Below are 21,697 nucleotides of genomic sequence, written 5' to 3'. Positions count from 1 at the left end.
TCTGGTACAGGAAACAGGCCGCAGCGCGGGGAACCCAGCAACCGCCTGGCCCTGGCGGGTGGGGACGGCCCAGCTGGCCGGAGGGGTCCTGGCCTGCCTGGGGGGGCGGGGATGTTGGCTCTCCACCTCTTGGTTGGGCAGGTAATTCCGTTTCTCTGTGGCTCTGGCCCCTTGTCGGAGAAGTGGGCGTAATAACACCTATTTCACAAGGCTGTTCCAGCATTTGAAAAGCAGCTGACAGACGTAAAGATGCTGGAGTGCCCGAGACAGAGCCTTCTCTGCGAGTCGGCCGCTTCGCTGCCAATAAAGGACACAGCTCTGTGTGTGGTGACGCGTGTCACAAAGCTGTTCATAAACGCACACCTGGCTCACGTGGAACGTCACGTCCTCGTTAACTGCACTGCTGATGTCACAGAGTCTGCCATCACACTCGTACTTAGTTCACACGAGACAAATCGAGTAAACATCTCAGTAAGTGCAGAAAAATGACATAAAATCAAACAGCTGCTCCTGAGACAGAGCAGAAGGGATCAGGTCTTATATGCAATCACATCGAAAGCCAGCGTCAAACCTGACGGTGAACGTTTCAACTCTCCAGTCAAATTCCACAAACATAAGTGCTGCTACCACTACTGTAATCAATTGTTCTGCAAGTAAAATCCAGCACAATCAAATAAGAAAAATAAATAAGGAGTCCATATATTAGAAAGGACCAAGATTCACAATTCTCATTATTTCAAGATTATATGATTGTATAAGGAGATTAAGTAAAATGGCTGGTTAAAAATGTCACTTATAAAAATGAACAGTTCTCTTATATACAAATCATAATAACAAAAAATTTAAAAACTTATAATAGCAAAACAGAAATAAATTATTAAGAATCATCTTAAAAGTAAATATACAGAATATGAAAAAATTACAACTTTATGAGGAGACATAAAAGAAAAGTTGAGTAAATATTTCTACACAGAAAACCTAGAAGCTATAAAATGATCAATTCAGCCTTCAAAAAAATCAATTTAAAAAGAAGTAAGACTTTGGGAGGTATCTGACAAAACAATACTAAGTGTATGTGGAAGGTTACATACATGAGAAAACCCAGGGGAAAAGCCTGGAGACAACGTAACTAGAAAGGACTTCTCTCGTCGAATATTAGAACACGTAAGTAAAACTACGGGAACTAGCACTTTGTGGAGGAGCAGCGCCTGCGTTTTCCACTGTTGCGGAACAAGCTTCCCCCAAGCCCACTGACCCCAACACCACGGGCTTCTCACCCTGTAGAGAGTCAGGAGGCTGGGCGGGGTTTGGCCGGGTGTTCCGACTGCTGTCTCACCAGGACACAAATTGGCCCGTCTGCCACTGTCACCTCAGGTCTTGCCCAGGGAAGGGCCTGCTCCCCAGCCCTCTCACTCGGCTGCGGGGAGCCAGTGCAGGTGCCCACAAGGCCCAGCCACAGGCCTCCCCGTGGGCGGCACACACGTGGCAGGTGGCTTCACCGAAGCAAGCAGATGGGGGCGGGGGGGGGGGGGTGGTGCAGGAAAGAACAAGTCCTGGTGAGTGAGTGTTGCCACTTTGTCGTCAAACGGCTGAGGTCACACCCGATCTTGCAGTGTCCTTTTCACTATAAACAAGGCAGTAGGTGTGGCCCGCCCTTGTCGGGCAAGGGTTGCACATGGGCGTGAGTACCGGGGCCGTGGAGTTCCTACAACCCTTCCTGCCACGAGTGGGAACCAGCCGATGCAAGGACAGGGGGGAGCTGACGTGGAGGCAGCCGATGCAAGGACAGGGGGAACCGAGGTAGAGGCAGCCGATGCAAGGACAGGGGGAACCGAGGTAGAGGCAGCCGATGCAAGGACAGGGGGGAGCCGACGTGGAGGCAGCCGATGCAAGGTCAGGGGGGAGCCGACGTGGAGGCAAATTCCTTTGAAAACCCGCTAGACACCGAAGCCGGCGTGGCGTGCGAGTGAGGAAATGCTGCCTTGATTATGCCACTGTCCGAGCAAAGCTTCTCCGGACGGACGATGCCCCCAGAGAGCTGGCCAGCCATCGAAACACATCGGGACACCTGCTGTTCCGTGCATGAATTAGTCCCCCACGGGCCAGAATCGCATGTGGGAAAATAATAATATATACAAGAGACAGACAGGATTTTTTCCTAATTATTATCTCGGAGTGAGAAAAGCATTTCTTAACCTGACACGAAGTCCGGAAGCTGAAAAACTGACATCACTTGCCCACGTGGGAACTTCCGAGCATCCACGTGGAGTGAAACACCGGGAAAGAATGTTTGCTGCACGCAACAAAGGGGTTGTTTCCTCAACATAAAAATACTACTTTTAAATAGGGGAAATTAACCCGGCAGGAGAGCAGCTGAGCACATGTGAGCGTGCGGGGTGTGTTTGAAAAGGTGCCAGCTGAATTCATAGTAAAGAAATAGAAATGTCAAACAGGAAAAGAAATGCCATTTTTATCTATGAAAATGGCAAAAAAAATGTACTCTTCCACACCCTACGGTGGGCAAAAGCACAGGGAGAAGGTAAACTCAGGCGAACTTTGTGGAGAGCCGGCCGGCAAATTCTGTCGAAGTTGAAAAGTGTGTTTACCCCTGGACCCAGCAACTGCCCCGCCCATACTTTCTCCTGTGCAATTCTTGAAAGCACACAATGACCACACACCTGCACACAGTCACACTCACACGCACGGACACACGTGTACACACTCAGCTCACATGCACTCCCTCACGCACCCCCGCACGCACCCCCCACTGTGGCTGCAGCGAAGACTGCCGTGTGTGGGCTGTGGCAGCCCTGCACCCGAACCACAGACAGGGTCCCAGGGCGGGGCCTGGCCATCACCGGCTCTGGTGCCCAAACCAAACGCCCAGTGTCTGGCTGTCTCTGCCCAGCCCACCGTGCACCGGTGAGAGAGTAGGAGCAGAGTCTGGTAAACAGGCCGTCCACAAAGGTCCAGCATGGAGGCGAGAAGCTGCGGGGACCGCGCAGTGTGCTGGGGGTCCCAGGCCGCGGGAGGCAGGTCTCCAAGGGGGAGTTGAGGGTGAGAGAGAGAGGCTGAGGGAGGAAGCAGACAGAAGCTGGACCCACCGAAGAGCACTCAGGTCACCCACATGCAGAGCAGCCCCAGACGAGGAGCAGGTGGGGAGGGCGGGGCAGGGAGAGGCTCCCTTAGAGATGAGGCCCCTTCCAGCCCATGCAGGGGCCTCATGCAGGTGGAAGCCATCCCAGTTCCTACTCACCACTGTGAGAAAACAGGTATAGAGTGGGCGTTCCCTACTGAACCGCTGGACACGGCACCGCTCGGCTCCTGAGCTTGGTCTTCAGCAACTGCAAACCCTGTGTGGGCCGGGCTGCAAGGGTCCGCCCAGACCCAGCCAGGGGTAACGTCTGGTGCTGCCTTCTTTTAAGTTTTCTCGCCTGTGTTTGCACGCTTCAATGCTAGCACGTCGTAAGTACCTCTAATGAAAACATAAACTTTTATAATGGAAAAAGGCTGCATTCTAAAGGGCCGCAAATCATTTTCAAACAGATCCTTATGCTGAACCCCAATCAAACAGACAACCTTTAAGTATAATTTTCTGGATGAATTTTGATTGTTTAAAGGTAAAAATTGTTGAGAATAAGATACCAAATTGACACATCTTCAATCTCATTACATAAAAACTAGGGAAAAGTAGATGTTATCGCTGAATAATGTTTTAAGTGTACGCATTAATACTGTTTTTTAAAACAACAAGTTCTGATTTCTTGGTTTTGTTCTTCACTAGACAAAGAATCAGATTATAGAGAAATTTGAAAGCTTACAAATGTTGATGTTAAAGACGACAATAAATGGAAATTCTTGTCCTAGCACCAGCTGAGTAGACAGTTTGGTTCTAAAGCTCTCTACGCATTTCCCCGATTCGCGTGGCTCAGTTTGCTGGGTGTCGCCCGCAAAGCAGAAGGTTGCCGGTTCGATCCTCTGCCTGGGCCTCCATCTCAGTCCCCAGCGAGGGCGCCAGCCAGCGAGAGGCGACTGGTCAGTCACAGTGATGTTTCTCTCCCTGTCTTTCTCCCACGCTTCCCCTCTCTCTAAAAATAAATAAATAAAACCTTTTAAAAAATAAAAACTCTCTACAAATTGCCTTTTTATCAGAGGAGAGACAGGTATAGATTACATTGTTTCAAGAGCTTGGATAGAACCCCGGGTTCCTAGGACCTGGGACAGGACCAAGGGACGACTGTCTTTGCTGCCCCCGCCCCACACTGAAGCAAGCCCCGGTAAACAGAACATCGGAACACTCGCTGAGGGAAGGTTAGCCCATCTTGTTCTTGGAAGAAGAATTGAAATCGTCAAAAAAAAAGTCCTTTGGGGACTATGATGAAAATGAGGAAATAAGCCCTTCCTCTTGTGCATATAAATCCAGTGTTACTGTACCTAATAGTGAGTAAACTGAAAATAGAAAACGGTAACAGTGAACTCAACGTCTGTTCACACAACAAAAGAAAGGTAACTGACATAAAATTTGCTGACTACCCAATTAGAAGCTCATGTAACCAAAGGACAAAGATTCTCTTGGAAAAAAGAATCATTTAATAACATACAGGGTCTGGCAGAAGCAACGGCTTCTTGAGTGGTTGGTAGGGCAGTGATTTGGGTGTAATAATTTATAGTTCTAATTTGAACATTTCACCTAAAATAACGTTATATGATGTGCTTGAGTGTGATAGTGTTATGTTACAGAGTTACATGCTTACGATTCTGTAATTTAAAAGGGCTGTTATTTGTGCTGGACCCTGTATGTTCTAATTTAATGATTATTTTTGTTTTTGAACAAGAATCATTATCCAGTAAAGGGAAATGTCCAATCGGATGCTGCATAAAGTAACACTGGACGTTTTTTAAATTAACTCAGGAAGGGCTGCGCTACAAGAAGTAGAGACGGAGGCAGACACTGAGGGCCATTCTGTTGGGGGACAGAAAACCTCTTCACCTGCGGTCAGCACGAAGGTCACTTCCCAAGCCACAGGGCCCCACGTGATGCTGGAGCAAACCCGTCAGAAGCGCTTTGTGGCCGACACAGAACCAGAGGTAGGTGTGCTCCCTCTTTTGGTGAGGAGCCCCTGCTGCTTCCGTCGACGTAAGTTTGCAGTTTGCGAAATCGTAGGGACAACCTGCCTTGTTCCTGCTTTTTGTCAGTGGCGTCCGAGGGGGCTGCCTGAGGCATCGGGGTGAAGTGCAGGGCGTCCTCCTGTCAGGGCGCAGCCGGCGGCACTCCTGCAGCTTTCCGGCACTCGACGCTTGCAGCTCTCTGCCCGTCCAGACCCGGGGCAGGCCGTGGCGTCTCCCTGCCCAGCGCCCACCGCCCCGGCCTCCAGCACAGGGTTGAAGGCAGGCAGGAGCAACGACAGGAGGAGCGTTTTGCCCATACGAGCAGTCAGGCCCGCTGCGTTAAAGCTGCACTGAGTCCACCTCTCCTGAAAGCATCGAACCTGCTGTTGGAAAGTGTAACCAACACTGTTCCAATTAGGGTTGATCCCGCGTTTCCTGACGTGGCAAATACGGTTTAGAATGGAGACGGACAGACAGACAGCAAGAAATTATTTGTCGAGAAGGGCAGTAGACGAACGACAAAACCTGCCTCGGACACAGGCCTGTGCTGTTTTAAACGAGGCTCCGTAGGCAGATCTGCACTCCGACACTTCGGAACTACCCGAGGTGTAAGTACCACGAAGCGAGTTTCTGGTGTCTAACGCTTGGGCACAAGCTCCCCTCGGGTGGGCCGCCTGTCCGTTTTATTCGCTGGGAGCCCCCGACAATGGAAGCGTGTCTGGCTCATAGAAAGCGTTCCCTCCTCATTTTAAAATGAGTCCTGGCACCCACGGACGGAGGACGAAGTTGGTTCGGTAAATAATCAGCAACTCCTCTGCACAGCGAGCAGCTGAGCAAAATCCCCGGCACCCCATGCTTGAGGCCGGGCCTGGCGAGGCTCCCTGACCCCCGAGCTTTCTGGGAACGACACCTCCTGTGTCGGCTCCACACAAACGCCTCTGCAGGTGTCGTGGCCGCTCACCGCCTAAGGAGACCCAGCAGGTGTGACAAGGAGCCACGGGGGTGGTTTCGTGACGTAACTGACGAAGCTGCAGCACGTAAAACAGACCTGCCTCTGGGGGGGTCGTGCCACCCTCTGAGGCACCGTGCGCTCTTCCAGAAGAGGGTGCGAACAGTGAAGAACGCACATCACGGTTATCTCTAGGGAGTTCGCGTAATTCTTCCCCGAGAAAAACGTCCTCATTGTGAGTGCGGTACTGTCAGCACAGAGGGGGGGCAAGGGCAGGGTTCCAGCTGTAATGCAAACAAGCAACCAGCAGCAAACAGTAACACAAGCCTGAGTGGGGCTTCACGCACTCACAGCTTCACCCCCGCTTTCCCCGAGCCCTGTTCCCACTGAACAGCCCTGCTACTAAGAGGCTGCTCCGTGGTTGGTGGGGGCGAGACGGGCACAGGGAGCTGAGTGACTCACAGGGAAACTGAGAAAGGGGGGAACGCGGACTGCGGTGAGGTTCCTACATCAGCAACCACGGTCTGCAGTTAAAGAGGGAACCTCCCATCTGAACGCTGTCTGGAGAAGCCCGCCTCGAGGAGGGTGGGAAGCACGTGGGGGTAGGGGGGCAGAAGGATACCTGTAAAGAAGAGCTGCACCCACTCAGAGAACAGCACCTGTGGACAACAGGAGGCCAGGTGCTGGAGACGTGGGCGGAAAGTGCAGGTGACTTGACTGTGAAGGTGCCACCCGTGTGGCTATGAGCCCTGAATCCTCGGGAGGAGCATCTCATCACGTGAGTGGAATGAGCCAGGCAGAGAAAGACAAACACCACGTGACCTCACTCACATGTGGCACCTACCGAACAGAAGAAACTAACAAACAAAGTAGCAGCAGACTCAGAGACAGAGAACAGACTGCCTGCCGTCAGGGTGCGGTTTGAGGGGCTGGGGAAAAGGTGAAGGGACTAAAGAAAGAAGAAAACTTATCAGCAAAGACAAGTGTGGCGATGACCAGAGGGAGAGGGGGGTGGGGAGTAGAAGAGGGTGAAGGGGGGCGAATGGTGAGGGAAGGAGACTGGACTTGGGGTGGTGAGCACACAGTACAACATGCAGATGACGTGTTACTGAACTGGACACCTGAAACCTGTATGATGTTATTGACCAAGGTCACCCCAGTAAACTGAATAAAAATTTTTAAAAAGGTGAATTTAGTGCTAAATCAATCTCTTTGGTATGTAAACTAGAATCCTTTACTTAGCAATTCCGCATTTCGTGGGTCAGTGCAGAGACACAACCGCAGGGGGGAAAGGAAAGACGTTTTCCCTCCGCTGGAGATCACCGCACTCTCTGGAGACGGCGATTCTCGTTATTCTACACTGAAATCAGACTTTTCTCCCATTTCAAGTTTTATTCTAAGAGTTCTTTGTTGGCGCAGGTTGGAAGCACCATCGTCCTTTAAACTTCCAAGGAAGTCTGAGAGTCAAGGACGGTTTCTCCGCCCGAGCCCCCGTCCCGCGAGAAGACCCACTGACAAAGCCACTGGATGACCCGAAAGCCCCCGTGGAAAGTGAGCAACAGCGTTGCTTCCTGTAATCCCTCCAAAATCAGGGAAGTGGACTCAGGTTACTGTTCTTGCTATGACAAATTAACTACCCAATCAACCAGCCAATTAGTTAGCACCAGAGAAACCCACCCAGTTCCTCTACTTGGCCCGTCCTCACCCGCTTGGGAGCCTCGGGGCCCAGGCCTGTCAGGCCGAGTCCAGGGGTGCTGCCTGGTTCTGGCCACAGCGTCCGCAGCTGAGAGGGGGCTCTTTCTGAGTCGGCCCAAACAGGAGCAGTGTGGACCTTAGAAACACCAATGCCTCCCAGTAAGATCAGAAGCTGAAGTCAAGTGTGTGGGAACAGCTCGCGGTCCAGGAGACACGGCCCAGAGAGAAGCCTGCAAACCCAGGGCGCTGGACCCAGGCCAGACTCGGCCTCACTGCCAGCCAGCCGCTGGTCCAGGCCTCCCCGATGGGAACCAGATGTGTCTTCCTCTGTGTCTCCCCCAGGACAGGAGGCGGACTTCCAGTTCGGAGGCGTCTGTCCAGAGCCTCGCCTTTCCCACGAGGTCACACGCTGGTTAGCACGGCAGCCACGGTGACGGATCAGAGGGCTGTTCTGGGCCCTGGCTCTGGTCCACGCGTGGCGCCCACATGGCCCTGCCCAACCCCGGGGCCATGCCTGTCCAAGGTGGAGTGTTCCTCTCCGCCCGGTTTCAGGGTAGAGCGTGTGGTTTGTCTGAGCCAGAGGATGTGAGCAGAGGTGACTGAGCCAGTTCCAGGCAAACACTTTGAAGAATCACACTTTCCAGCCAATTCTCTGTTTCTCTCTCGGCCATGAAACTAGCACATCCCAACTAAGAGCCGCTGTTTGCTGGTCCCCAGAAAGGAGACACTGGGACGGAACGGTGGCAATGGGCGCACACGCCCAGCAGGGGACACGCGTGTCCGCAGCAGTGTGTCTGCGTGAACCCCGGGGTCTGCGGGCTGCTCCTGCAGCCGAGCCGACAAGTACACCGGACACCACAAAGTCCGGCAGCACCTCGGGGGACAGCACCTTGAGGGCACCCATCCCACCAGGGGCTGGGTTTCCTGTTAAAGATGAGCCGGGGCGGGTTAGGAAGGTTCTGGAAGCCTGTCGCCTGCAGTCAGGAGGCATGGGGAGTGATGCTGGGCCACCAGGAAGAGCTGACAGCTGCAGGTGAGTCGCAGTCGGCTGGCGAGTCCCCCTCCCCTGCACTCAGCCCTGGGGAAGCGGAGACTGGGCTCACTTCTGCCCACGGCACCCTGTTCTTAGCATCTGTAGGAGGAAGGAGCTTGCCTCCGTTCCGTTTTCGAGCGCAGGGAGTGAGCCCACGGTCCGGTGTCAGAGCCACAAAACAGAAACTGCTGTTCTGGGCACTGCCCCCCCCCACCCCCAGTCTGTGTGTTTGCCGCTATGTGCCGCCAACTCTGCTGCTCGGCCAGCGGCCATGGGGCACAACGACAAATACTTTAACACTCCAAGGTAGTGTGTTTTTCAAATCAGTGAAAAGCATGTAAAAGTATCTAGAAAAGAAGCCAAGAGCAACCAAGTGCTAACCAGTGGACAAGCCCACAGGATGCACGGGGCCGGACGCACAGTCTCGCCAGGACTGTTCGGCGGGGAATACGTGAGAGTCTGACCAGGCACTGGAAGTCAAGGCCGAGTGGCCGGGATTCATCCCAGAATGCTGCCGCCTGACCCGGGGGATATGCCGGCTGCCAGCCCCATCCGTGGCCTGCTCAGTGGGGACAGGCCCAGGCCCTGCAGGAACACCACAGAGGCTGACAGGCGTCACCAGAGACGACGGCCGCTGTCTTTACAGTGAGTCGCCCTTCAGAAGGCCTGTAGCGCTAAGGGTCCCCTCCCTGGCTGGACCGACGTGAGAGCAAGGCGGCCGCCTGGGGTGTGTGCGTCTGGGAGGGACCAGCCAAAGGAACTGATGGAATAAGCCAGTGAGAGTGGTGCCAGGGTGGCCAGCCAGATGGGGGGCCAGAGCCCAGGGAGTGGGGGGCAGGGCTGGGGAGTGAGGGTTCCTCCTCCGTCAGCACAGCGGCCTGTCCTGCAGCAGGTGCAGGGGCTGCAGGGACCCCTAACGGCCAGTGCAGGTCAGCAGGTGGGAGGGTGACTGCAGCCAGGACGCCCCTGGGACTCTCACTGCAACCGGCGAGTGACCAGCCCAGGACCCTGACCCTTCAGCTCAACATTTTTAACAATGGGGATCTCGGGTCTGCAGCTGAGAGATGTAACCTCCAACCAGTGGGGCCAAACTGGGGAACCCTGCAGGCCGATGGCATCGTCATGACAAGGAGCCTCCCTACCGGGATTCCAGCAGGGGAAGGGGGGAGAGAGGGGGAAAGGTACAGGGAAGAAGCAGCATAACTGGTAGGTACAAAACAGACAGGGGGAGGTTATGAATAGTATGGAAAATGTAGAGGCCAAAGAACTTACATATACAACCCATGGACATGACCTAAAAGGGGAGACTGTGGGTGGGAGGGGGTACAGAGTGAAGAAGGTTAAAGGGGAGAAAAAATGGGACAACTGTAAAAGCATAATCAAGAAATTTCTTTCTTCTCGAGACAGAACAAAACGCCGTGGACCAAGACTGTTAGCCTGTCCCCCGTCGACCTTCCCCTGTGCACATCTCTAATCCTTCCACTGGCTCTTCGCATGCGACGTCTTCAGCCCCCACCCCACCCCGCTGTGTGCACGCCAGCTTGCCCACTGACCCTGAAAAGGTGACACTCAACTGTCAGTGCAACGCTCCAGCTGTGTCCTCACCATCATAGTTGTTATAATCACACACGACAACCGTGATCTAGTAAGCAACACCGAGACTCGAGCGAGGCGTAGAGCATGGTGTTTGGACTCGCTCTCCCTGCGGCGAGAGATGTCGTGAAGTGCTGAGCAGCAGGTGGTGTTCCGGTGTGAGAGCAAGTTCACAGTCACTGCCTTGTCCGTGTTTTATTTTCTGTTTTCACAAAAAGGGCCGTCAAAAAAGTTGTGTACGTTATACCCTATCATTGGAAAGCTGACCTCTTCAAACTGACCACAGTAGCTTCACACCAGTGTGAACAGCGGCTGTGGCCACACTTCCTCCAAACTGGGAAGAACCCCAATGTTCTTCAGTGGGTGAGTGGAACTGTGGGTTACTCTTCAAAACCGACAACAGAAATGAACTACTTGATGTCATTTTTACAGCCAGGTATCCAGCCTGGTGAGATTATTTAGAACCTTTCATTTCCTACCCCCCAGCTTTGTAAATTGTAAATTTGTCAGTTTTATAAACACGGCTTTTACGTTTATGTCCAAGTCACCAACAAACATTTTCCCCTGAAAAGCCCAAGAACAAAGAACTGCGGCACACCTGGAGAAACCTGCTGACAAGTCAGCCTCCCTTCTCTCGTCCCTTCCTGTGACTGTCCCACTGCTGAAAAGCCGTGTTTGCAGCATCCGCCACCCACACGCCTCTACCTTGTTCACAAGTTAGTTGAGCTTGTCCAACAGAACACAACAACAACAACAACAACAACAGCAGCGACCAGCAAGGACTTATTTGTGTAAAGTCGCCTCCATAAAAAGCAGAACAAGAGGAACTGGACAAAGAGCTAACTGATAAGAAAGCACAAGGAGGAACCAACCACAAAAACAAAGGCAGAAACTTTCTGCAAGGAAACCCCGGCTCAGAGAGCCGCGTGCAAACGGTCACGAGAGTGAGAAAAGTCTCCCCCTGAGAGAGTTCCCATGTCCCCAGGAACGGGCCCCTCTCCCCTGCGAGTGCTGTGGCATAACTTCCAGCGTGAGAGGGGCGTACCGTGCCGGTGAACTTGGGACGCAGCTGCGGCCACGGTTCCAGAGAAAGAGGGCGCCCTGTCCGAGCCGTGCAAGGTGAAGTCTTGGTGTGTCCACAGTGTACACAGACCAAAATTCAAGCAAACCAAGAAAACCAAGAAGACCAAGCAACTCAATTTGAAAGTGGGCAAAAGACAGACACTTCATCCCAGAGCATTAGAGGGTGTCAAAGCAGCACAGCAGAAGGGGTTTAGAAGCATTTGCCGTTGGAGAAACGCACAGGCAGCCAGAATGAGACAGTGCAGCACGGTTACGAGACCGTCTGAAATGAAGACCCGGAGGGCACCACACTCCGGCAGGACGCAGAGCGGCGGGAGGTGTCCCACAAGGTTAAAGGCAGACTCGCTACGTCGCTCACAGCCCCATTCCTCAGGACGCACACCCAAGAATGGAAACTTGTATTCACACAAACCTTCACCCAAATGTGAGCAGCTGCTGTGGTCACAGCTCCTCCCAGCTGGAAAGGGTCCAAGCGTCCCTCCGGGAGAACAAAACTGTGGTTCAGTCTGGAAAAGGAACACTGCTTAGCAATGGAAAGAAGCAGGATGCTGAGATGCGACAACCTCAGTGCATCTCAAAGCAGCTCTAGGAGGTGAGAGGAGCCAGTCTCAAAAGGCCGGATGCTGGGAGAGTCCGTCTACGGGGACAAGCTATCATCACAGAGGACAGGTCTGTTGGGGGGCGGGGGGCAGCGGCAGGGCGAGGATGTGATTCTGAGGCCCTAGCAGCAGAGAGGGTAAGAGACGATTCTGGACTTGTGTGGTGGGTCCGTTCATCCGCACAGCTGTTCGGGCTCACAGAACTGCACAGCGAGAGAAAAGCTAGCTTTACCGTAGGTTCATTAAAAACGCTTCATACTAACGTAAAAAGACACACTCGAGGACGATTCCTCCCTGTTTCCTTGTCTATGAAATTGGAGTTTTAAACTTACTGTACGGGATTCAATGAAACAAAGGCAAGAACTGTATCAACATGGTTTCTGCAGCGGGTAGTCAAGCTTCCTCAGGAAGAAGGTGTGGAACAAAGGTATGTGTGTGTGTTTTAATTTACAGAGTTAATTAAAGATACGGTCCCCCCAGGAGAACTGGCTTTAGTGCAGCATCGTCCTTTAAAAGGAGTTGCTTTCTGGGACTGACTCCTAGACTCTCCTCAAATGTCTGTTGGGTTAAGGTGATTCATCTGTTTGTGCTTGAGTTCTCCATGACCCTCTGGTTCACTTCCGTGTCCCACGCTAACGGTCGACCACGCACGGATTTACACACTTTAAAACTTTTCTAGTCTCTGCTTGAAAATAGCCTGAAGTTCAGCTCTTAACATAGAGCATTAACACCATCTGTCTGCAGCCCCTCCAACTGCTTGAATCGGTGCTTGAACTTTAGGAATCCCAGCTGACCTCTAACCAAGGCCATGAAAATCGCCTCCTTTCCTCTCCCCTCTGTCTACAAGGTACCTGGTCTCAAAGACATTTTAAGTCTCCCCGACTTTTGGAAAGAAGGGAATAACTTCTGTATTGGAAATTATCTCAAAACTCTGCTTCCAGAGCCAACACACGTGTACACACAAGCATTTGTTCAGAAAAAGCCATTACTGTGTAAGGGGGGGAGATGAAGCTGCTTTGTAGTATCTTTTACCTACGGTCTGACAGGAAACATTACATGTCTCTGAACTGCAAACGAAAAAGCTGACCAACCACCCCAAACGCAGCAAAGGCACAGCCTCGCGTCAGTGACTTTCATGAACAGGACGGAGAGAAGCAGACGCCCCTGCTGCACACAGGAGGCGGCATGTCACCTAACCGCACTCCTCCCCCGAGCAGCCCCCTGGCCCATCAACAGCACCCTGAGAACTCTCAGTAACAGAGCCTCACGCACGCAGGAGAGAAGGAAATAGGGCACATGACGTCCTCATCCTCTCGCCCTTCCCACTGGGACGGGGAACGCGGGAGATTCGACAACAGGACTGAGTCTCCATGGAGGAGAGGAGGTCCCCAGGATGCCTGTGAACCCAGGGTCTGGCAGGGACAAGACCCTGACCAGATGGGGGGAACAAGGTGCCTGACCCCAGAGAGCCTCTCAGTGAAAGCAGAGTGTACACACTCACACTCACACTGACACACTCACACGTTCACACCCACACACTCACATGCTCCCTGCCCTCAGGCTACAGGAGAGTGAACCACACACATGCTCGGGATGCCGGGCGTGAGACCCAAACTGGGCACAAGGCCCAGGCCAGCTTCGAGGACTCGGGAGAAAGAGTCCCGACTCTGCTCGAGTTCCCTCGCCTTGTCTCACTGTCAAACCGGCAAATGGTAGCAAAGGGCAAGGTCTCAAGCGGGTGGGTGTGGATCCCCAACTCCCTCTTGGGCTCCCCAGAGTTGCCGAAAGCCCAGCTGTGTCCGTATCTTAAAGAGAGCCAAGAACCTGCCGGACAGAGGAGTGAAGAGCCGAGGCCAACAGCAGGAGGGACTGAGAGTTTAATAAACAGTAATCAGCACGACAATGAGGGCAGATAGGAGAAGAAAGGAAATATTATAAATAAGAAAAAGCCTAACCTATAAAAAACAAGAAACAAGGACACGTTTTTGAAGAGCTTTGAGTAGTACGTTAACAACCACTTGAATTTGACAAAGAAAGCTCACAAAAATTAGACTATAAAGAACAGTATGGCATGAAAGGCAAACACTATTCTCAGCAAATAAAACGAGAGCCAAAGCAATGTCACTAGAAATATGCAAGTTAAGAACAAGAAACAAAGGAGACAGAAAGAGCAGGAAACAGAAGCGACTTGCGTTGGGAGGAAGATCACGTTCTCTCAGCGACAGGAAGGAGCTGTTTGCGGGTCCCGGAGAAACTACTCACGCGGAGGCCGACACGGCCCGACGGACGTGCGATTTGCAAAGAAAAACCACGTGGAAATCGGGGACAAAGTTCCTCACGCTGCTACACGTCCCTGTTACGTCAGTGAGTTTCAAGAATGAAGAACCGACGATTCAAGCTTTGGGGAAACACTAGCCCCTCCCCGGGGGAGAAACTCAGACAGACCCCAGGCTCCGGCAGGACGGCACTTCGCACTCGCCGGGCACCGGGCCGCCTGCCTCCGAGGCCTTCGGCTGAGATGTGCTGAGTGCGAAATGCACGCTGGATCGTGAAGACTCACTATGAAAAAATTTTTTTTGAATCTCATTAATGTTTTATGTTCACTACATATTAAAATATTTTGACATATTGGGTTAAATAAAATATATCATTAGAATAAATTTTTACCTGTTCTATACATTATTTTAATGTGGTAATAGATAAATTTTAAATTATGTTATTTTTCTATCAGGCAACATTATCTACATAGTTCTTTATGAAAGAACGTAGTAGCCACCTAAGACGTTTTAAAGTAATTTGTATCAGTCATACATTTTTTAGTATAAGAAAGGAAACTGCACTCTTACCAACCTTTACTGAAGAAACTGCTTGATGAAACCCAGAAAAGAATCAGAACCGAGGACTCAGACTGGAGAAGTCGGGTAAACAGAGCCCGTGCTGAGCGCTGTGCCCCCCTAAACACGCCGCCGCCCCCAATGCAGGAGCCGTGGCGCAGAGCGGCCAAGTGCCCTGGAGCCGGAGAATGGGGACGAGTAACAGTGTGACAGGTGCGCACCCCGGCCCCAGGACGGGCCAGACCGGGAACGCTCTAAGCTGCAGGCTGCAAGGTCTCCGTCCAGACCATTCAATGTCACGGCTGCAGCTTGAAAGCAGGAGCAGCCAGCACCAAAGGAGCGAGCGGGGCCACCGGGCAGGTTGCCCTAGAAGTCCACATACGAGACGGACAGATCTGGCTGTAGTCTGCTGACCTGTAGCAGAGGGGCCGGGACGGAAGGGGTAAAGCCCCCGTCACAGTGGGCGTTAGAAACCACTACCTAAAACGGAAACGCAGGGTCCCGCAGAAGCAAGGCCCGCAAGAGGGTGGCTGGGAGGGTAGTAACAGGGGTGTAGCCATTTATAGTTTTATTTTGCACATTCCACCTAAAATGTCACATCGTGTGCTTGAGTGTGATACTGTTATGTTACAGAGTGACACGCTGATGATTTCGTAGTAAAAGATTTTGTCATAAAAACGGGTGTTATTTGTGCCGGACCCTGTACATTGTTTTTAAAACACACAAAATCCATTTTCAAATTTGTGTAAAGTAACTTTCTTTAAAGAGCACTTTTTACAGAAGTAACATCTTTGAGATGAGGGAGCAGGCTGAAATTCAGTCACCTCCTCAGTTTCACCTAAGTTTATTTCCTCTATCAATTCAACTCACGTAACAATGAAAACCACTTTGCTATAAAAAATGGCTCACAGACTAAGTTCCAGGCCACAGGGTCCACGCTGTCCTTCACTTTCACCCTGCGTAACCGGAAAACGGCCGAGTCCAAAGCAAGCAGTTCTGCCCAGGGACCTCAGCCCCGTGAGGGCCATCCCCTGCGGCTGTTCCCCCAACCTCCTCTTCACCTTCTCGGGCCCTCACCGCGGCTCTGGGTGCCCTCGGCTCTGTGCTCGAAGATAAGCCACGGCCTCGTTCTTCAGCTTTGACTGCTTTGTCAGCTCGGGCCCACTCCCTGGACACTGTGTGGCCCTAAAAGCGCGCCCTGCAGAGTGGGAGGGTGTGTGTTCCCGACCAAGTGCCATGGACAGACATCCGACCCGACCTCTGACTCACAGGGGTTTCAGGCTGCAGAGTGGTGGGTGAGGACCCTGCGGTGCAGGCCAGTCCAGTCCCCACCTCTACCCTGGGGCTCCCGGGCGTGCTGTCCACAGGGTGCAGCTGCAACCTCAGCGACCCCCACCCTCCCAAAAGCAGCAACTGAGCTTTGTACAAAGTGCCAGGAGCAAGAAACAACGCAGACTCATTTCTAAACGGTGAATCCTTCGCCTGACGGGTGGTCAAAGGTGAACAATCGCCGCCGGGACCCCGATCAGATGCCCTCAGTGTAACTCCGTCCCTGATGCTTGAGGAACTTCCCTAGGGCTCCGTGTGCAGCTGGAACACGTGGGCCAGGCTGCCGACCGTTCATTAAGTGCCGACCGTTTCAATTTTACAGCTTTTGGTAACTCCTCCCAGGTACATAAGATAGTTCAGGCCAAAAAGGAAGAAAAGAAAACCTTTTTCACCTGAATCACCCACAGCATCGTTCACCAGTAATGTCACCTCGATCACCACCTACTTTCTGAACGTCACAGTCACTGTCACGGAGCCAGTTTGTTGCGGGAAAGCCAGTGAAGTTGCAACACTGGGCTGATTCTGTCTGCTCTCCCCGATCTCGCCGCGGCTCCCCAGCTGAGTCGTCCTGAGGCCATGCACGCTGTTGGATGATTTCTATGACAGATCTCCTTCACTCGAGGGCCATTCCAATCTTTAAAAATAACTGTCACAGAGAAGAACCCACTCTGGACTTCCGATAGGACAGCTCTCCACGCCCCTTTAACAGCGAGCGAGGTGCAGCGTCAAACCTGAGGTCTCCATGGGTACGGCCGTTTGCTTGTTCAGCCCCCAGAAGCCCCCACTCCTCAGCCCACCTGTGCTAGGCGCTCCTAGTAGGCACTCAAGTTGATCTTTCTGTAGCACCTTCTTTAATAATCTTCTTTAATAAGAAACTTCTCCAGCCCTGAAGTTCATTCCCGTTTTGCTTAGAGTCAGTGGGCCTTGTGGTTGGAGATCCCCGAGCCCACACTGTGACTCAGAGGCTCTCACTTCTCCAGAAAACTCCGTCGAAGGGCTGTGGACAGACATGAACCCCTTTAGCAACGTAGGAGCCTCAGGACGTCTGCACCCCCAGGATGAGCATCGGGGCGACATGCAGGCCCAGGGGCTGGGTGCTGCTGGTGACAGGGTGTCTCGGCCCCTCCACTGCTTCGGTGAGAAGAGTGAGGTAGGTTGTGTAAGGACACACACATAACTGGCCGGTGCTTTCTGGATTCCAGAGAAAAAGGTTAAACTACTAAGTACTTTCTGATCAAGCCTCAGTTTTCTCCCAAAAAGACAGGAGAAGGTTGCTGTGTTGAGTGTTTTTTCAGCTACGAATAAGGAAGGAAAACAAACAGGAAGGCTGGTGTTTAAACAGCAGCATCGGGCCTGGCCGGGTAGCTCTGTGGATGAGAGCCTCATCCCGATACGCCAAGGCTGTGAGTCCAGTCCCTGGGAGGGACACATCCAAGACTCAACCCGTTAGCGCATGGAGAAGTGGAATAAACCGCAACACCTGAGGTCTAGATTCAACTGTGGAAAGACTTTTAGGCCAGTCAGCGAAATACACAGACAATTTTCTGGGTAGGGTTGTTGACTTCCCACACAACACGGTTTTAAGAGGATCCTGAGCAGTCACTGGAAAACTATTTAATTTGGACTTACAAATAAGTGCTTGGTCGAGTAGCCTTGGTGACTCAGTTTCCTTGTCTGTGAAAGTATCTACCTCAAAAAGACTATTGTAATCATTGAGTTCATTTAACGCACCTGGAGGAGGCGGGCACCCCGGGATCTGCTAATGTCGCTGTCACTGCCTGCCTCCCATTTCACATCTCACCATGATGGAGTGCCTTGTGTATATTTATTTTCTTTCAAATATTTGTTCCAAGGTTTCACTTATTTGTTTTGAGAGAGAGGGGAAGGGAGGGATAAAGAGAGGGAGAGAAACATCGATGGCGATTGGTTGCCTCTCGCACGCCCTGAATGGGGGACCTGGCCCACAACCCAGGCATGTGCCCTGACTGGGAATCGAACCGGCGACCCTTTGGTTCACAGGATGATGCCCAACCCACTGAGCCACACCAGGCAGGGCTATATTTGATTTTCTTAACGTCTTTATAGATATAGCCTGCTATGGAAACCTGGCATAAAGGCAAAGACAGATGGGTTATTAAATACTATTATTCCTCATTTGTTCACTCACTGTATGTGTTCATTCATTTATTCATTACAGACTGGGGCAAAGGGGTGTTGACCAAGGCATTGCAGAGAAAAGGGCGTTTAAGTTGCCTCCTGAAGGAAAAATAACAACCTTCAATGCAGAAGTAACTTTGTAACTACAAAGACTCATACAGACGAGTAAGTATGTATGTACATACGTATATGTGTGTATACATATACATATGTACATGTGCGTGTATACACACATATGTACTATATATAAAGTACGGAACCCTGTGGACACAAAAGTAGACAAATATAATCGTCAGCACAGAAGAGAGTTGTGACACTTAAGCACATTGATGTCACAGGCCTTGCAGGGAAGGCTGGACAGTGCCCAGGGCAGTCGCGGGAGGGGACGGAGAACTGTGCCCCCGGAAGAACTAGGAGCAGCCCCGCCAAGGAAGGGGCACTGGAGCCAGGCACTGGCTCTGCGGACAGAGCACACGGTGCAGGGACCCAGGCGCAGCCTCGCTGGGTGGGCAGAGGCCCCGCAGCGACCGCGTGGACCAGGTGGCACAGACTCCCCACACGCCAGCACAGCAGCAGGAGAAGCAGCGGCCCAGCTTAAAAGGAGGAGGAGGAGACAAACCCACAGGTTCAGCCAGTGAAGCAGGAGACCCAGACCAGCCAGTATAGCTGATGCAGCAACCCCAGCAGGAGTGGGAGCCACGCAGGAAACCCAGGCAGGAAAGGGGCGGGACAGCACCCCGACCCGCACTTGGCCAGGCCCTTCTGTGAACAGGGAACTGAGAACTCTGCCCCCAAAAGCCTGGAGTATAGCCAGGAAGGCTGCCAGCTGCCTGGAGCCTGGGGCGGGGGGAGCTGGAAACCCCACCTACGGCACACATGCACTGAGGGTCCAGTTTCCTCCCTGCCCCCCACCCAGGCATCCAAATCCCTAATCAAAAGCAAAGACATCAACACAAAGCTGGTCCAGGACCCATGAAACCACTGCGAAACTGGTAAAACTGGTATTTCCATGGCCTAAGGCCAAATCAACCCCTACTGAGCCTATCCCACAACCAAGTAGATCAGTGAAAATAAAACACACAGACACACACTACGTAACAAACAGACTTCAAGTCCCAAAAACCAGCGGAGACAGACGTGAGGTTTGAATAACGAGGAGATAAAAGGAGGAACGGAAACAACAGGACAGCAGAGATGGGTGCGGAGGGCCCAGAGGTGGGGCGCGGGCACTTGGGTGCGGTGAGCATGGGCGGGGGCAGGGGACCGATGGGCAGCTGGCATCAAAACTGTCCTGAGAGGCAGGCAGGACCACGTGCAGGGTCTTGGATGCCATCCTAAGAGAGTAACTTCACCCCCTCCTTCACCCTCACATCCTCAGGGGTTAGGAAGGGGGAGCCTTGGGAAATGCCTAGCCCAGGGAGGAGCGAGCAGCTGTGTTTTGGAATGTTCCTGTGGCAGTGACTGCAGGGAGATCGCGAGGCGACGAGAGCGGAGGAACAGAGAGCACCCCGAAGGCCTCTGCAGCGGGCCGGAGGCCTCTCGTTCTAGGCCAGGCAGCAGGTGCGCACGCCCACGAGGCTGCATCGGCTCCCAGCTTCCACACTGCACATCTATGCCGTGAGCTGGTGCACGTGCTGGAGACACACAGTGGGGGTGTGGGGGGGAGGACATGGGCTCTGTGCTTCTCCCCTCTGAGTGCTCATGAACCAGCAGAAGCGTGTGCGTGATAAACACCATCACACAATGTGAGGCGCAGATGGTGCAGATGTGGGAGCAGGGCAGAGGCATGTGACAAAGGCATCGCAGAACCAGGGACATTTGAGCAGAATCTTACAGGAAGAGTAAGAACATTCAGTGTGGGAGGAATGTGGTAACTCCAAGGACTCATAAAAGTGACAGCAAGATGATGAAATTTCGGGAAAGACTTCCCATAAACTCCATTTCTCGGTATTGTCACATGAATCACTGTGTGGGGTAAGCAAAGACTAAAACTTGATCCTCACGGAGCTTTCAATGTAACAAAAATACGTAGGACTTTGATTAGTGTCTGGGGTGCCCCTGGGTTCAAGTGCAGGTAAGATACAGAGGAGAGGGGACCACAGAAAGCGGGTTAATGGTCAGGGGTGGCCCTGCATGCATGCTGGAGCCTGAGAGTCCGGGAGGGAGCAGCCAGTTACAGTCGGGCAGTGAGCCAGGGCGGAGCTGGGCAGGTGGGAGGGGGCACTTGGGAAGGGGAGAGAAGCTTGTAACTTTGAGGACTAGATGGGACCTCAGAAATTCTGGAGTCTGTTCTCCCAGCACCCCCGCATCTCCATCCTGGCAGGAAGAGCCGGATGAACAAAGATTCCACCTGGGCCCCGTGGAGCCGGCCCACCAAGGAGCCGGTCGTGTCGGGAAATGGGGGAGAAACACACATCTGTGAGTGCTGGACGTGCAGAGCCAGTTTGGGGTTTTATCAAGGACACAATTCTTGCTCACTGAAGGTCAATCCTCTGCTGGCCAGGGGAGCAGGTGGCTCTCAGCATGTGCCGTTTCCTTGAACAGCTGGTGTTGATGGCGCCTCCCCACTCGGGAGTGCCACAGAGTTAGAGGGGCTTAAACTGCCTTGTCTGCGGAAGGACGCTGCCTCCCGGTCGTAAACTGCACATCTCTGCCCATCAAATCTTAGGCCACTGGCAAACTACTGAGAGCATGGCTACACCACCAAAATATATTATCATTCAAATCTACAAAAACACTCTGTGTTCTGAGGAAGAACAGCCACAGAGAAATAAACTCGGGGTGCGGAATGAAGTCATCTGTAAACCACCCTTAGCTCAGGGCAGGAATGGGACCCCCCCCTCGGGCCAACGCTGCCTGCCACCTGCTTTGTGATCATGTCGCCCCTGGAGACAGCTCACCCAGAGTCCCGGTGTGGTCTGGAACCCCGTCCTGATGTGCTGGCAGAGCCGAGCGGTTGTGAAAGAGACTGGACGGCCTGAAAAGCATAAAATACTCACTCTCTGGCCATTTCCTAAGAGAGCTTGCCAACCCCCGGCCACTCTGAGTTTCTCTACCTTCCACATGTGATGAGGGATACTTCCCACTCCTGCCCATCCCCTTCAGCCCAGCAGCCCTGCTGAGCTCCTACCACGTGGTAAGTACTGAAAGAGTCACGGGGGCAGGGCGTCAACATGAGAAAGGCAAGGCTGCTGCCAAGAAAGTCATTTCGAGCTGTGATCAAAACCAAGAAAGAAGTACACTGTGACGTCGTGAAGGCAAAATAGGAGAACTTACTGGAAACAAGAAGGCTTTTTGGAGACATCAGACCACAGCC

General features: G+C 52.6%; 1 long non-coding RNA gene across 1 annotated transcript; it reads right to left on the bottom strand.

The window, feature by feature from the left end:
• Nucleotides 1-3,240: 3,240 nt before the first annotated feature.
• Nucleotides 3,241-21,492, bottom strand: LOC123479709 (uncharacterized). The gene is made up of 3 exons (XR_006655421.2): nt 21,438-21,492; nt 21,282-21,358; nt 3,241-3,475 (listed from the first exon to the last, which is right to left on the bottom strand). It is a non-coding gene; the product is annotated as an uncharacterized lncRNA (long non-coding RNA).
• Between the last annotated feature and the right edge of the window lie 205 nt (nt 21,493-21,697).

The sequence above is a fragment of the Desmodus rotundus genome, chromosome 2 (genome assembly GCF_022682495.2).
Source record: "Desmodus rotundus isolate HL8 chromosome 2, HLdesRot8A.1, whole genome shotgun sequence".
Lineage (NCBI taxonomy): Eukaryota > Metazoa > Chordata > Mammalia > Chiroptera > Phyllostomidae > Desmodus > Desmodus rotundus.
The sequence above is the reverse complement of the archived record's forward strand: the minus strand, read 5'-3'. Positions and strand labels throughout refer to the sequence as shown.